The sequence below is a fragment of the Lissotriton vulgaris genome, chromosome 5, assembly GCF_964263255.1.
Source record: "Lissotriton vulgaris chromosome 5, aLisVul1.2, whole genome shotgun sequence".
NCBI lineage: Eukaryota > Metazoa > Chordata > Amphibia > Caudata > Salamandridae > Lissotriton > Lissotriton vulgaris.
Window position 1 is genome coordinate 453596187 of NC_141693.1, and position 15251 is coordinate 453611437.

General features: G+C 45.6%; 1 protein-coding gene across 1 annotated transcript in view; it reads left to right on the plus strand.

Moving 5' to 3' along the window:
* Nucleotides 1–15251, plus strand: part of LOC147711065 (protein-arginine deiminase type-3-like) — a 361895-nt gene that overhangs the window by 79084 nt on the left and 267560 nt on the right. The gene's annotated exons all lie outside the window — the stretch shown is intronic.

Genomic DNA, 15251 nt, shown 5'->3' on the forward strand with positions numbered 1-15251 from the left:
CAAAGTAATGTTTGCATATAGGCTATATACCAAGTGGTATTAACGTAGCAGCAGACAACATCTAGCATCAGTCAGCAAATGCTAATGAATCAATAAGTTATAAGACCGCAGACTGCGCGGCTTGGGCCCCAGGAATGTGGGCAGGCTGGCTGGCTGTCATGAGCGCATGGCCACCACAGGGGCTCGCAGATGGGCTTAACATCCGTCGTTCGAACTAGGGTCAGCCTGGCACAATGTTGCTCCCCACCCTCCACACAACTTCTTATAGCTGTCCATCTCGCCTATCTACAGCCACTAGACATTGGGACGGGTTAGATCATCACCACACAAATGGGACGCGTGAGCACCATTATTTAGCATGTATATAAAACAAATAACGAGTTGAGTGAACCACGCACAATGAGAGGCATCGCTGCCATTATTTAACATGTAAATAAACAAAATAAAATGTGAGTTGGGTGAGCCACGAGCAACAGAACGCGTGGCTGCCATTATGTTGCATGTAAATACATTTAATAAAATTAGTTTGGTGAGCCACCTGCAATGAGATGCGTGGCCGCTATTCAAGTATGTAAATATGAAACCAGATTTTTTAAATTAAGACATTGCCCACCTTGCAGGTGTTCATGCAGCAGAGGAAAGGGTGGGGAGCGGAGCGCATTTTAAATTTATAGCCGTTAAAACCAGAAATGCTCACGCCTGTGTCTCCCAACGCACGAGAACTGGCAACAAATTGCAGTGATCCAAGGAAGTATAACTACGGAATGTTTAGCCCTTACGTCAATTCCTGTCTCTGCCCCCTTCAAGTAACATCTGCTTAACCACCCGTTTAGGATTACTTTCCAATTGCAGCTTCTTCTTTACTTCTCCGTATACTTTTGTTGCTTTAATAATACTATTTATCCGACCTTTTTATCAAACTATGCAGATTCCCACTTCCTTCCTTTCTCGTAGCTTCTTGTTTTGGGCTCTCAAACTGCGCTGCCGAACCTTGTAAAGCTGTATAAATTTGTCAATAAAGAAACTGTTAAAAGAGCCGTGCGTACAATTGTGTTTCTGCCTGCAAAGAGCCAGGAAGTAACCCCTGGCCTGCCTCCTCGTAGCATGGAGGCGTCCTGTAGCTCACACTTCCCACCTAGGATGAACCTGACCACTACTTACTGGACCGTCTGTGAATTCAGCTCATACATAGCCCGCTGTCAATTGTTGATATTTGAACAGATGTCATTTGGGCTACATTTCAAATCTTCCGGGTCGTATCGCACCCAATCATCATACTGAACATACTCTAGTAGTTGTTTGAAAGGAGTTATGTCTAAGGTGACCTAGGATTGGAGCGCCGGCAACAGCCACGCCTATTGAATTGTAAATCCGAAGTATTGGTTGGCTGTCGAGTCTGCATGTGTTTCCTTCCAAGCAGTCCTTCCGCTGTTCGGTGTGTGCCATCCCCATTTTGTAGCAGGCAAGTGTTTCTGTCCGCGGTTTTGGAGAGGAGGGTGTTTGTATTGGTTCGCGCCGGCAGCATTCAGATCTGAGTCCGAACAGTTCTGTCTTCCGGTGGTCAGAGGGAGCGATGGACGGATTCTGTCACGGAGATCCTGTGGCTAGCTGTGTTCTGCCTGTTTATGGATCTGGTGGCTGGTTTTTATTTCCACGAGTAACAGCTAGACCCTCTTTGTTGTAATGTCGGCGTTTCCCACGTTCCTGGTTCTCAGTCCGGACCGTGACTGACGTGCGTGGCCCGTCTGGGGGTCGACGTTGTACGCAGTGTTTGAAATGGAAATACAAACCAGAAGAATGCTGGGATTCCGGGACTGCTGGGGTTCCCGGGAGAGAGTAGGCAAGCCATAACAGTGCAAGCGAGGAAGGGCCTCCAACTCCCAGAACATCCTGTGACGCGATGTAAAAGCCCGGTGAGTGGGGGGGGAATGGTGCGGGTGTGTGGGTGTAGCTGTGTGCATGTGTGTAGGTGTGCGTGTGTGTGTCTGTGCGTGTGGGTGTGTGTGTGTGTCTCTGTGTGCGTGTGCGCGCAAATTCGAAAGCCTGACTTGCTCTGAATGTGGGACAGGGGATGTGCACGGGCCGGCCTGGACGTGCGCTTACAGGCAACGAAATCTCAGAGGGAAAGCGCGTGCCCATCCCCCGTCCTACATTTCCGGCAAACCCACAACAATAGGTCTTTCGTTGGAAGCAGCGCTTCGCGCTGCTAACACCAGCGAGACCTAAAAAAGCAGCAACCTTGGCTTTGTTGAAATAACACTGAAAATGCATCCGTTTTAAAATGATGAGACAGTGAAAGACCCATTACCCTTGTTTTTTTAACTTGTTTCACCGCCTTCTTTTCGTGAACCTGATTCGCCTGTAGCAGCATTGCCATTTTTGTGCATTTCTTCCACCTGACTGAATGCCCTGCCCTAGACTGCAGGAGGCTCACCACATGCATTAAGAGTACAGACTGTCCCATTGCCATTCTGTATGTGGCGATCAGCCCCATACAGAATGACAATGGGTCGACGGGGCTTCCCTTGCGCTCAGTGAGCTCAGAAGATGAGTGTGTGGCGGCCCCATCAGGGAGGTGAGGCTTCTGGCAAGGGAACAGTGGTGTTCTCCAATACCCAAAACTACGGACAAAAGGCGTCCGTAAAAGGGATCGTCACGGACAACGGACGTGAGATCCAAATTACGGACGGTTCGTGAAATTTACAGACAGTTGGTCACCCTAGCTCTAGTTGAGTCAAGCGCAACACGTTTCTCTGAAAGAAGTATATGCCTTCTCTTTTTTTACAGAGCACAAAACGCAAAGCCAACCTGTTGAATGTATATAGAATTAGTCATTTCTTTGTAAAACGCAAGCACACAGCCCGTCTGCTTTTAGTTATTTAGGCTCTGGTCTGCTTTGTTATTTAGGCTCTCTCAATACAAAGAAGGGTGTTTGATGTATGTCTTTACTAGCTCTGATATATTGTGCCGTTTTGATTATATTCCTAATTAACTTTGTAACTGCACTAGATTGTACGACTCTGTTTAGGGAAATGAATAACATCTCCAAAAATGCAACCTGCTATTGGCTCGAAGGTCAGGACTTTCTGGAGTTTGTCAAACCTGGTATAGCTAACTTGGTGGGGTGTCAAATAATTTATTTTGAATAGGTTTTTATAATTGCAAAGTTTGGCACTGTTCTCAATATCTATCAGATAGATATACAATCTACTCTTCATCAGGCCTTTAGGCTGGTATTAATGTATAGTAGGTTTACCAGATAGGCCATGTCACCAGGGGCACCCCATTCAGGGCCATCTATTCCTTTTACAAAGCATTGTTATTTGGAATCTATCTATCTTGCCAGAATAGAGAAATAAGGCTTTACATTTTAAGGATTGTATATTGTATTAATCTTTGCAATCAAGACAACCGAGGAAAGTTTTTCAGTGCGTACATTGCCAGGATGAATATATTTATTTCACAAAACAGAAAGCGGCTGACACCCGGCGAGAAGTTTCTGAAAGTAAACAGTTCTAATTGGCATCCTGTTTGCCTTCGGCTCTTTGTTTTGATCTACCTGCCATGGGTCGCAATGGGAGTGCCATAGGTCGCAAGGGGAGTGACATGGGTCGCAAGGGGAGTGCCATTGGTAGCAAGGTGTCGCAGGTGCGATCCCTGGTGACTTCTAAATGATAGTCCATTGCTGCATCCTTCCTCTTGGTACTTTTTATTGGCTCCTGCCTCTGCTGCATTGCCTCACTAGGAGCCCCTGCCTCCTAGAGAAGAGCACAAGCCGCCAACCTCTGGAGGGGCTAGGATGACTAGGTGTCCTGGATTCGCCAAGACAGTCCAGGTGTTTCACCAGCTGATTAGATTTTGACAATTTTAGCACATGTCTTGGTTTTCTGGGAGGGTCGACTTAAGACATAGGGAGGCACGTTTTTATGTGTTTCACGGGCAGTATTGGGGGTCGCTGGCTTGAGAGCTCTTGACTGGTACGGAGAATGGGGGGCCCCCTCCATGTACTTTGCAGGGGGGCCCCCTCAAGTTAAGTTGCGCCACTGGAATATATATATAGTAAAATGTTCGATTGTGACGTTGTAATCCACCTTCTCTGATAATGACTGTTAGAAATGGGGTTTGTGGTTGGCTATGATATGCACCTAAGCCAGGCAAAAAGCATTTGCGCAACACTCACACAGCAACACAATGAATACACCACAAAAGAGACTTTACAAAGAATTATATAAAAATAAACATGGTATATTATACATGACATCAGACCAAACAACATGAATTACATAAGTAGTGCAATTAATGCAGTATTAAAATGTCACTGTAGATGCAGAAAATAACCATTGCATAAGTATACTATACGTGCAAGTGACATCTAGGCACTTTACAAAGTATGCAGTATCTTTAGAAGCAGTCACCTATATTGCAGGAAAAGCATGGACACAGGAACAACTGGGCTACTATTAGCAATTATACGATAATGTCTGGCTGTCATCTACCAAAGACAAAGACAATAAAACTATCACACAAGTACTGTTCCAGTTACCACAGTAAGGGCCCAATGTAGGTAGCCAAATACCGGTCGGTAATGGCCGAAATTACCGAATTTCGGCCGTTACCGACCGGTATTGGGCTTTCCAGATGTAGGTTGCATTTTTTAAGGATTCGGTATTTACCGAATCGGTAATTTAAAGATTCAGCAAAATACCGAATTCTTAACATACTGATTCGGTAAAATACCGATTCCAGGATGTAGGAAGCACTCAAGTTAGTGCATTCCTCAGTTAAGGATTCGTTATTTACCACCAACTAGAAGTTGGTGGTAAATAATGAAAACCCTTGAAAAAGCATTTTTTTTTTGCTTTTCCAACAGTGCCATGTTGCAGACATACATGCCCTTATGGCATGTATGTCTGCAACATGTGCACCAGGGTCAAAGTGACACCCTGCCCCCCTTCAATGTTTCCCCAATTACCGAATCGGTATTTACCGATTCGGTAATTGACATTCATTCCTACGGGCCTCCAGGCCCATAGGAATGAATGGCAATTACCAAATCGGTAAATGCTGATTCGGTAATTACCAAAACTTACCGATTCTGTAATTTTTTCGGTAAAATTACCTACATCCCATTTGCCTGTTTTTAAATACCGAATCGGTATGATTCGGTATTTAAGAATCGGTAATCTGGGATTACCTACATTGGGCCCTAAATGCCTGAAGGGCGCACTGTATTGAAATATGTATTTGCTCCCTTGAGAGACATAAAGCCCACATGAAATGTAACAAATATTAACAAGCTGGAGAGAGGAGTTGGCCTAACGGCTAGGACGGTTGACCTCAATTCTGAGGAACAGGGTTCGAGTCTGGGCAAGGACGCAACATCCTGTGAGTCTGGTCAAATCATGTAATCTCCCCGTGCCTAATAAAAATTCATATGTCCTCATGTAATGCAACTGGTGCTCGTGTAAAGCGCTTCGGGTCAAGTTCGCACTATATAAAACGTAGTAAAAAAAAAAAAAGGTCCCAAGTACTTTCGCTTCTATCAGGCTATTCATGGTAATTAGTGGAGGGGCAACGATGCCCTTCGATCACTGGGCTCTGTAGGTGAGGGACACACAACACCAAAAAGTCCTGGTACGGTTTATCCACCTTTTACTACCTATACTTGTCGCCAACTTAAGGCACGAAACACCTCCTGTTGGATCAAAGGACATGCGGGACCGAGGTGCAGCTCCGTCCCCACTACCTTCTGGGTCCGCACTGCTGCTGGGTCAAGGATCCGCCACACATCCCAAAGTGTGGCATGCACGGAGCTGCACCGAGTCCTGGTCCCTGACTGTCACCATTCGCCAGAACAGGAAATTGTGACCCAAAACACATGGTGGCAGAGGCTTGTACTGACATGGGTCCTCACTACAACAAATCACACCGAGTGGACCTAGGGCTGGCCGAGTCCTGCTGAAAGCGTTGGGTGCACACAGCACTCTCTAGTCCAGAATGCTGTACTGTGGACAAATGGCAATCTGACCTGTACACCACAAAGTTGGGCCTTGGTGCAAAAAGTGGAATCAGCCACTCTCTGACTGGGCGACCCAGAACCAGATGCAGTTCTCATCATGTGCTGTGTTTGGAAGCAGAAGTGTCTATTGCCTCATAGTTTGATGATTTATAGCCTATTTCTGGGCCTCTGTTGCTATATCGGTATCTCTAGTATGGCATCGGAGTAGCCCTGATGGATCTCTAAATCCTCCCTGCTCTCATTTGCTAGTAGTCTCTCAGATGTGTGAGTTATGGATTGTGCTCCTACCAATATATCGTGAATTTCATTACTTTTTTGGTTTAAATCTGTAACCATACTGCAACTTAACATGTTTTTTTACCTGATAAATCCCAATGGGCTTCTTCTTCTTTTTTTTTTTTAAATATCCGCCGAGGTGTTGCAACCAAAGCTCACCGTAACTTCAATTTAACATTTGATTCTTTCCCTAAAAAGATATGTATTTATATATTATGATATAGTTATTTTAAACTGAAAAAACAAAATTTAAAGTGAAGTTATAGGTGATTGTTGAAATGATGTAAGAACTAATATTTAAAAACTAAAATTCGCAAGAAATTTAGCCAGGCTTAGCACCAGGCCATACATTATTTGCATTCTATGCGCCCACACATGTACAGACAATACATATTTGCTGTGTATGACTGTAAGCCCTTAACTACCAACTTTCTTTTTTTTATTGATGTAAGGGTTTATGGAGTAATGGGATTAGCAGTGACATGAACAGTCTCATTTGAGATTGTTGATGTCATTTAACTTGTCATTAGTATGTAATATGTGAGGTCATAAGCATTGCCTATCAGGAGGACACATTACAGTTAGTTTACTAAGCTATTACTGGCGAATTTTAGTGATTTTTTTTAAACATTAGTTTTAATCTCATGTGAACACCTATTTGCGTATATGATATATTTTGCTGCAAAGTGCATCACCTATCCCCAACATCCATGCAAAATTGTGTAACACAATTTACTGGAAAGCCTATGGCAGACATTGGATGGTCTAAAATGAGTTTTAAATTATTTTGTTCGTGGTGTGAACCACAGTAAACTCAGCCACCATTTTAGAAGTGAAGTCAAATTGACCTCGGTTTCTTTTTTTTCTTTTTTTCAGGGAGGTCACTACTTCTATATGGCTGTATATACACAGGCTCTGCCATTGTGTGTGGTTGAGCTGAAATTTGCAAGTTCTTTTTCTTCAAATAGGCTTTGGTCACATAATATAATGTGACTCCTCCTAATGACCACAATGCAATAGGATTCCATCTCAGATTATTTTATCAGCCATCCGGTGGAGACATTTCTTGTTCCAGCTCCATGACCTGACTGCTTCGCCAGGACCTTCTGAGGCAGTTATTGCAAATTCGACCCCCAGTGTCTAAATAACTCTCTATCCCATCGGTGACAATGTAGGATTCATATGTGATCTATTCGATGCAAATTTATTAATTCAATTCAGGTCATATTGAGAATGGCTGTTGGTGGAGGGTGTTATTTAGAAAACGCCATTCCAGTTTTATTCCTACCAACAGCAGATTCCAATAGCCCAGCTAGAATTGGGTCAGTATCCTCTGCCTCTTTCCAGTTCCAGACATTTAGGTTTAAAAAGACTATCTGATACTGATGCAAATAGAGCCCACCTCAGACTGCAGAGTGAAAACCCATCCAAAATACTGGACCTCTTCGGACCTGGGAATATCAAAGGTGCTGAACAGAAAGAGGTTGGCCCTTCACGTATTCAGCAGATGCCTGGAGACTGAAGCCCAGAGGTCTTGTCCTCTGACATATTGTAGGTTGGGAATGAGAAAATTCCATCATGCCAAAGCACAGAACCCAAAACAAAAACCACACCTAGAGTCTCCACCACTCGCTCGACAGAAAACCTGCAGGGATCAAACTCAAAAGCGTTATCATGTTGACACTCCTGAGGGAGTGACATGAGCCAAAAGAGGCACGGACCTTTGCGCATGGGTCATAGCCCCGAGACTTCCTGACCCAGAGAGATCTCTACTCCTCCTGGAAAGCCTCTTGCAAAGAGTAGTGAGCCTCAGCACCCCTCTAGCCAGTTTGACCCAGAGTCTCTGAGAAGCTAGCCTCTGACTTTTAATTGGCTCTGAAGTGTTCTCTGAAACCCACAGCGAAGTCAGCTCCAAGATATGCCTCGACGCTGAGATCGGCTTGAGCAAATCCCCAATGACCATTGAGCTTCCTGTGGTTCCCAAGTGTCAGGCGAAAAAAAAGATCTTCATACATCCCTCTTCTAGGAAGATCTTAGATCTGCCAGCCCTGCAGGAGGAGGCACACACATCTCTGACTGGGAAGAGTAGAAAGCTTCCTTTCAAGGAGTAGATGTCAGAGGACCCGAAGGTCTATCTGATTCCCAAAAGGTCAAGGGTAAAGCCACTGGTCTCACACCGCATCTCCCTTCACCTAGGCCCCAACCTCGGCCACCAGCTCACACAATCTAACCAGCTCCTTTCCTCAGACACCGCCAACTCCTCAGTCACCACATCGATCTATTCCTTCAGACCACACTGACTTGGACCAGGTAACCCCTATGACCCTCACAAGTCTGTAACACCTGGGAATGGAGATGATCCTTAGGAGTGTGACCGTGTTTACCCCGGAAGGGTACTGATATAGAGCCCTTTCCTGTGAAGCCCCATCTCCCCCCAAATGACACCACTGGGAACCATACAGCTATCCAGGTGGCAGTACAACATAATATGGTTAAGCTCTACAGGTTTGAGGAGTAAGACGACTTAGGTGATACCCTTTCTAAAACCAAGAGGTCACATGTCCTTTTACATTGAGGATGGTAATGAAACTGTTGGGGATAATGGCTTTTTGCATAGTGACAGGGCAACAGGTGACACTTGTCTATGTGTCCGCAGTAAGAGTGTCTATTAAGACAATGATCGCAAGCAGAGAGCCAGTGGTAAGATCTAGTGTTGGTGGAGCTCAGAACCCAGTGCACGCTCCTCTGGTGTAACAACACAAATTTGTTGGTGGAGAGGCTCTTTTGGGACCCTCAACTTCAAGTGATAGTTACCACGGATGCCTCCCTCATGGGGTAAAGATAGCATTTCAGACACATGAATGTTCAGGGAACCTGGAAGCAAGAACAGCAGGGTTGTGATGTCATCTACTTGAAGATCTTGCAATCCAGTTGCCAATGGATCATTATAGACTCTCATTTGAGGCAAAACAGTCCTGGTAAAGACAGACAATATGAAAGCTAGGTCTTATATCCAGAAGCAATTGAAGAGGGGTTATCTCACCCCAGGGATCAGCACAAGCCCAAATGATTTGGCATCAGTCCATTCAGACTCCCTTTCTGCTTCTAGTGAAGCATCGACCAGGAGTGAACATTGAATTTGTGGGCTTGATAAGCAAGAAACATACACAAGTACAAGAGTGTGAAATGAATTCCTGAGCAGTAGTATTACAAAAGGGGCATGCCAAGAATCCAGTTGCCCACTGTCCTTGGACAAAGCACTATGGATGAATGGGTTAGAGATATTTACCTCTGCTTTTCGTCCACTACCTCTGAATCCATATGTTATGAGGAAAATGAGGCAAGTATTGACGATGCTCCTTGTAATTGCACCAACTTGTGCAAAACAGCCATGATATTTGATGCTTCTGGAAATGTCTGCTCGTTCTCACGCAAATATCACTTCTACTGTCTCATATCAGGGTCATCTCAGATATTCAGACAAACCTGATGGAATTGAATCTATCAGCCTGGCACCTGCGATCTTAGAAGTTTTTTTAGCTGAAACCTCCAGAGTTGTGTATGCAAATCCTGTGAGAGGCTCAAAAATCCACCACAAGTGATTTCTGTACTGCAAAGTAGAAATGATTTGTCATTATTGTTTGGGTAAACATATAAACCCTCTTAAACCATACATTGAACACATCCATTGCTATTTATTGCCTTTTCAGAAAGTAGGATTGGTATATACTTCTGTTTGTTTGTGTTTAGGTGCAAAGGCAGCTTATAGCGCTGTAGATTTAGATTGGCCTCCCTCCTCCCTAGAAGCGAGCTGTGATCCTGAATGTTTTCCAACCTTTGCCTTTAACAATGCACAGAACATACATTCTGTCTTACTTTTCTACACTCCACTAATATTACTCACCCAATGCGTTGTAGCCTGTGACCTGATGCATTATGGTCATGGATTGGAGTCAAAATGTATCCTGTGGCCAAACGTTCTTGAAAAAGAAAAGGAAAACTTGCAAATATTTGCACCGATCACTAGATGGCAGATGTATGCAAGGCATGTGAATCTACAGCACTCCAAGCTAGGAACAAGTATAGTAAATAAGATTTCCTAACCTTGAGCACAGGAGGGGCTTGGGGTGATGGAGGTTCATAAAGAATGAATGATTAAAAGGACCATTTAATTAATGAATTTGACTCTGGGTTAATTGTCACAAGTGAGAGCACTGGAGTGGTGGCTGAAAGAAGTACATGTTTTTCATGGTGCCTGTCACTGGGCCAGGAAGGTGTTCAGGTTGCGTGCTCATCCATTTCTTGGCTTCTTTCAGAGCTCACAGTGAATGTAACATTTGCGCCAATTGTAAATTCAATCCAATAGGGACGTGTGTGAATGAGGTACACAGATGTTGATATATTTACAATGCCAAATAAAAAGAAAATGCAGATTATGACGGCGTGTGAAAGAGAAATGAGAAGTGCTGAGCCCTCCTCCTGGGCAGGGTTCACAGCTTCAGTCTGACTCCTGCCTGCATCAGAGCCATGCCCTTATCCACCTGCCTGATGCCTTTAATTTAATTTTTAATGTCCCTGCCTTATTGCTGCTCTGCCTTATTTCTAACCTCTTGTTTTAGAAAGATTAGGGGCCTCTGCCTTAAAGGATGAACCCTGGCAAGGAAAAACCGTTTTTGAAAAACTCGAAATTAGCACCAGGTTTTGTGAATATTTTTAAACATAAAGACGTATATTTTTATCTAATTTAATTCAACTGACACTTTTACTGCTTGACACTCTCTTGCTTGACATCGCCTTCTTCACAGAGACCTGGAACAATGCCTCCTCCACCCCCGGCATCAACAACGCCATCCTAGACGGATACAAGATCCAGAGGAAGGACTGCCCCAACAAGCTGGGAGGGGGACCTCGCCATCACTCACAAAAAAACCCTCCAGTGAAACCATCCCTTCTGCTGAACACCTGCATTTCCAGATCCAGATCAGCCCCAACTCCATGCTCCGGGGAACTCATCTCTACAGACCCCCCTGGCCCCTCTTCGCCTCCGCCATCAATGACCTCATCACACCCCACGCCATTGCCACAATAAACTACATACTCATCGGAGACCTGAACTTCCACCTCGACAATACCAGCGACCCCTAACTACACCACCCTTCGCAACAACCTCGCCAACATCAGACTCACCAACATCAGACTCAAACAACTCCTCTCCACACCGACCTACGGCGCAGGACACACCCTCGACCCCCTCTTCGCAGCAGTCTTCCCTCCAGCCGCACAACACAACACCCATGGACCCACCTCTACTTCATACATTTCACCCTCAACAAACCTAGGGCACCCAAACCAGTGCCACGCCCACCACAAAGGAACTGAAGCAAGGTCATCGAAAACCAACTCAACTCCGCCCTCACCCGAAACAACCACACTTCAGCATCCAACGCCAACACCGCAGACTGAGAACTGCACACCTGGATATTCGAATGCGTCTACAAGTTCGCCCACTATGCAACCCCAACAAAAAGCGCCCCAGGAAAGCTGCCTGGTTCCCCACCGATCTCCAAGAAGCCAGATGCACCTGCAGACGCCTGGAGAAGAACTGGAGAAACACCAAGAAACCCAAAAACCACACCACCTGCAAGGATGCCATGACCGACTACCACAACCAAATCAGAAACACCAAGAGGACCTTCATCCGCACCAAAATCCTTGCCAACTCCACCTACTCCAAGGAACTCTTGACTATCATCCAGGAATTCACCAACCCTAGCAGCAAAGCCACAGGACTCACCCCGTCCGAAGACCTCTGTGACAAGTTTGGAACCTACTTCCACCTCCAGATCAAAAACCTCTACGACAACTTTGTCGACCTGCCCCCACGGCCCCCCCCAGACGCAACAGCCAGCCCACCATCTCCACCTGGACGCCGATCACAGCTGAAGACACCACCTCAACCATGAGAGGCACACACTCCGGGGCCCCCATCGACCCCTGACCCCACACATCTACCACAGAGCCGCCATCGCACCCGAACTACAATGCACTATCAACACCACCCTGGAAACAGGCACCTTTCCAAACAACTGAAAACGTGCAGAAGTAAGGCCCCTGCTCAAGAAGCCGACACCTGACCCCACCAACCTCAAGAACTACCGGCCCATCTTGCTCCTCCCCTTCGCGGCCAAAGTTGCAGAGAAAACAGTGAACCGGGAACTGACACGATTCATCGAAGACAATGCCATCCATGACCCATCCCAATCCGGATTCCGAAGCAACCACAGCACAGAGACCGCCCTACTCTCCGCCACAGATGATATCCGCACCCTCCTGGACCAAGGCCTCTCCTTGGCCCTTATCCTACTCAACCTATCAGTGGTCTTCGACAACGTCTCCCACCGCACACTAATCACCAGACTACACCACGCCGGCATACAAAGAACAGCCCTAGACTGGATCTGATCAATCCTCACCGGAAGAGGCCAAAGAATCAGACTGCCACCCTTCCGCTCCGATCCCACGGAAATCACCTGCGGAGTCCCACAGGCATCATCACTGAGCCTGAACCTCTTCAACATCTACATGGCCCCCCTCGTCTGACAACACGGCCTCAACATCGTTTTCTACGCTGACGTCACCCAGCCCATCCTATCCCTTACCAAAGACCCTGCCACCGCCAGACTCGACTTCCAGAAAAGAATGCAGGACGTCGCATTCTGGATGACCAACAGCTGCCTTAAGTTCAATCCAGAGAAGACAGCAGTCCTCATCCTCGGAACCACCCCTTCAGCATGGGACAACACCTGGTGGTCGACCGCCCTCGGAAGCCCACCCACCCCCTCGAACCACGCCAAAAACCTTGGCATCGTACTCGACTCATCCCTCACCATGAATCGACGGATTAACACCATCACATTCAGCTGCTTTAACACACTCTGCATCCTCCGCAAGACCTTCAAATGGATCCCCCCAGAGTCAAGGAAGACAGTCACCCACGTACTCATCACCAGCAGACTGGACTATGGAAATGCTCGCTATGCCGGCATAAATAAGTTCCCACTCTGAAAACTCGAGACGATACGGAACCAGACTCGTCCTCTGCATCCCCCGGCAAAAACGCATCAGCTATCACCTACAAAGACTCCACTGGCTCCTCGTGGAGAAAGGAGTCACCTTCAAAATCCTCACCCACACCTACAAATGCCTACACAACACCAGACCCAAATACCTCAAGGACAGAATCAACTTCCACGTACCCAAAAGAAACCTCTGATCTTCCAACGTCGCACTGGCCAAAACATCACGCATCCGCAGAGCCAGAGCAGGTGGAAGATCCTTCTCTCACATTGCAGCCAAAACCAGGAACGAGCTCCCGGCAGACGTCAGACTCTCCCCGTCCCTGAACACTCCCTAAAGACCTGGCTCTTCGGCTAACGGATCTGCAACCCCCCGCCAGCGCCTTGAGACCCTTACGGGTGAGTCGCTCGCTTAATAACCCTGGATTAATTGATAGAAGAGACTTAAGAAAGTACACACAGAAGGAGTGAGTGAAAAGACCGCAATCTATAGGAAGGGAATTATTGAAGTCTGAGACAAGCAGCTAGAGAACTTTAGAAAAAGAGACGTGGGAAGAAAAAGCATTAGTGAAAAATAGAGAGAGAGTTTGTAGAAGAAAGTGAAGTCACTCATGGATGGTGCATTTCCTATAGTCAATATCTTCTTCAGAAACTTATGTTCAGTTTCAAGTGACCTCCTAAAATGGCGGGAATTGAAGGTTGAAATTAGATGCACTCATGTTTCCAGGTTCTGTGCTGAGGTCGTTTGCACAGTTGTTACAGGTATTCAGTGCACGTAGCACCGGTTGCAGTGCACAGATCTTTCATTACCACACACAGAGGAAAAAATTAGAGGCAACATTGTTTGCTATTTATATTCCACCCTACTTTTATTATGTAATGCTTATTGTGGTATATAGGTACATAGTACCTCTGAGTCTGTGTTTCCCCTCTTCTCTGCAAACCTAGCAGCTGGGCCCAGTGGCACGTTTCTCCCCCTTACCCTCTACAACTCTGTAGTCTCCGTATCTCCATTGCCCAACATTTTCTACACTTCTCAAGCCGCTCAAATAAGGTGCAAAGTTAAATCGACTTACTTCTGTGCACCATGCTATGAACCGTCCAAGATAAACATTGCAGAATGACAGGGAGTGTCAGTGTAAACAGAGTTGCATCATACTATAGTGTAATTTAGTACAACCTTCAAGACAGTCACTAAATGAAGGCAGCAGCTGTGTAAAGAGGAGTCATGCGACTTAACTTAATTTTTTTTTCAAAATTAGCATTATTTGCATTTTACAGCCTATTTTCCCAAATAAATTAGGAGTTAGTTTTGAGGGAAAGGAGATTAAAGTAGCATGTCCTTGAAACGGATGGATTAGCCTAAAAGAATAAAAAGTAACAAAGGAGCGCATTTTTTTTTTACAGGCGAACACACACCGTGCACCAGTGGAAAATCCATCCTCAAACCTGTGACATACAAAAAAACATCAGTTTTGAATAGAGTGCTATGAAAACAATACTCATGGCTGTTTTTCTGCCAGTGAGTATCCTACCGGAAAATGTGGTCAGTGCATCACTGAATTACAGAGTGTTGCTTGGTGGCACTTTACCAAGATCCTGTTGTGCCACCGGTTTTCTTGCTTTGTCTGCTTGTAAGGGCAATGGGCCAACCAATGCGCCATCATTTTGTTAACATTGATAGACATTTCTTCTTGAATATTGTTTTCTTTATGATGTGAGTTCTTGTGTGCTAAGTGAAACATGTTTTCATATATATTGTGTGGTGGGAGGGAAGTAGAGGATATTATTTTATTGCAGATGAGACTGAATATTCTTATGGGATTTGTGAGTGCTGAAAGACTAGTGTTCCTGAATGTGCTGAGAATATAATGTTTTCT